General features: G+C 47.7%; 1 protein-coding gene across 5 annotated transcripts in view; it reads right to left on the bottom strand.

Annotated features, from left to right (window-relative positions):
• The window catches only part of klhl29 (kelch like family member 29), a 202,365-nt gene that overhangs the window by 153,617 nt on the left and 46,248 nt on the right, over positions 1–2,500 (bottom strand). The window lies entirely within an intron of this gene.

The following is a 2,500-nucleotide window of genomic DNA, read 5'->3' as shown; positions in this document are numbered from 1 at the left end:
TTCTTTGGAGCCATTTTTTAATTGCCCTGTAAAGTTGAATTCAAAAGATGAGCGGTGATGGAAATATCGCAATTGCAGAGAGGCGTAATCTTCCAGATGTATTATTTCGCCCGTAATGGTGATCCATTAATCGCACAAGACGGTTAGCGTCTTTGCATCTTTCTTTTTTTTGTGTGTTCTTCTCCTGCTGACATTGGTACACTTCTCACCCCTCTGCTGCGCCTCGCTCCCTCGGAAGCCCGAGCACACGGCGATGGGTTAGAGGGCTGCCATTTCATGCGCTCCCTCAGGCCCCCTTCAATTTGATAAAGGTCGCATACCTCCGGGCATTTTTTGAGAACATTTTCCACTCTCTCCTGACACTTCCACCTTGCAACCCCTCGCCCCCCTCTCAGCACGCCCTTTCCCTCCGGCACAGTGCAGTTTAACGACCGTGACACAGTAGCACCGGCTGGATAATCCCAGCGAGACCAAAGCGCCATTAGGAAAAGGAGGCCGCTAAAATGCCAAACCATATTACCATCCCTTCCTCCTCCTCCTCCTCCTCCTCCTCCTCACCGGGTTCCCTCACTGTCGCTTTCTTACAGAGGGCACCTGGTACCGCATCTCTTCATTAATGCGTGGAGGGAGGCGGGAGCGTCACACACACAGAGCGTCTCATCCCCTCACACAGCCACTTATCTATGGTGAAAAGCATGACTACATTGCGGGTGCCCTCTGACAATGGGGGCCAGGGAGGGAGGGAGGTGTGTGTGTGTGTGTGTGTGTGAGTGAGAGAGACCTCAAAGCAACAGTCTAGTTTAGAGCTAATCATGCTGAAGGTAATGAAGCTACCTAGAGACACTGTCAGCCTGCAAGGTTAATGGAACACCTGTATGCACACTGCGAGACAGGGCCATGATCTGTGGGAATCAATGGAAGCCAAAACGTGTGAGGTTTTTGCAAACTCGTGTTGGCTCGTGCGCGCGACTGCGCGTGATTCACCAGGATCGCTGTAAGCCTCGAGAAGGCGCCGGCTCAAAAGCAAACGGTTTAAAAGAGACGCCACCGAGCGCAGCCACGGCTCACATCTGTCAGCATCACAGGAGACGAAGAATCCCTTCTCCATCACATGAGCGTGTGTGAGGGGGGGTGTGGGTGTGTTTGAATACTGTAGCAGACCCTGAAGGTGTGACGAATCAGAGGAGGTACAAGAACTGTGAAAAGAATTAGGTTAACTTGTCAGAAGAGGGGGGAAAAATGAAACATTTAAATTTCTGTGAGGAAGATCAATGTAATCGCTTTGAAATCAATGGCTTTTTAGAGGCATACTTCTTTGATTCTTGCACAGATCTCTAAACAAATACTCAAATCTGATCAAACAAGCCATTATGTTGACAGCTTTCAATTCCATTCAGTGACAGAAGCGTCTGCAGGCCAACCTTTGAGGAGGAGAAAGCAGGCAGCTAAATTATGCAAATGTCTGTCAGTTTAACGAATCAGAGGCAGAGAATTAGCAGGCTGTTAGTCTCTCTTAGACCCGAAAATGCCGCTAATATAGATGAAGGGCTGGAGCCTGATTTCATTATCGCAGCTCTGAAAAGGAAAAAGAGAGAGAGAAAAGGGGGAACGAGAAAAAAAGGGAGAGAAGGAAGGAGAGAGAAATGAGAGCTTCGGGAGATGGAGACAAATGTGTGCGAATAAAAAAAACAAAAAAAAAAAACACAGGCCTCCATTCAGAGCTCTATCAACTCCAAATATCAAATTAGCCAAATGAATGTTACAAGATAAAGGACAGCAGGGGGAGGAGAGCGAGCGCGGCAAATGAAAAGGAGCAAAAGAGAAGCTGCAAGGGCGTGTTAGGAACGGAGGGGATAGGAGAGTATTTCAATAATCGATAGAGCGTGAAGTGAGGAGAGGGTGAGACAGAGAGAGAGAGAGAGAGAGAGAAGCAGGATATCACAGTTCATTAGTCATAGCTGGTGACAACTAGAGACTGTAGCAGGAAGATTGTCACTGGGTCTTAATCAGATGAGCAACGATGGAATGCCAGTCGTTAATTCCAACAGCATTATAGTGTCTATTGTCTGCCTCTGAAGGGGCTTATCGCAATCTCTCTACCTCTGACTGCTGCTCCTCCTGCTGCTCCGCCAGCAAACAGGCTGCCAGCCAACTCACCAGGGAACCTCTGAAGAGCTGGGGAGAAACTAAACTCTCCCTTTCTGCAAAAGTCCAACTCTCTCTTTTTTTTAAAAATTATTTTATTTCCCCGTCTCTCACCGCACAGGAACTGAAAAACATGTAATGCTACAGTGGCCCGTCGGTGCTATGAGGAAGCGTCTGTGAGGCGGAAGAAAATCAATTCTCTCTTTTTAAGCAACCCATTAAAAGGCGCCAAGAAGAGTTAAAGCACTTGCTCAAGACGCTCCATTACAGTATATTATATATTCTGGTCTGAGGCAAGACCCTAATGAACACACACACACACACACACACACACACACACACACACACACACACA

This window comes from Anarrhichthys ocellatus, unplaced genomic scaffold (assembly GCF_004355925.1).
Source record: "Anarrhichthys ocellatus isolate YVR2014 unplaced genomic scaffold, GSC_Weel_1.0 scaffold34, whole genome shotgun sequence".
Classification (NCBI taxonomy): Eukaryota; Metazoa; Chordata; class Actinopteri; order Perciformes; family Anarhichadidae; genus Anarrhichthys; species Anarrhichthys ocellatus.
Note: the sequence above shows the minus strand (reverse complement) of the source record. Positions and strands in the feature narration are given on the sequence as shown.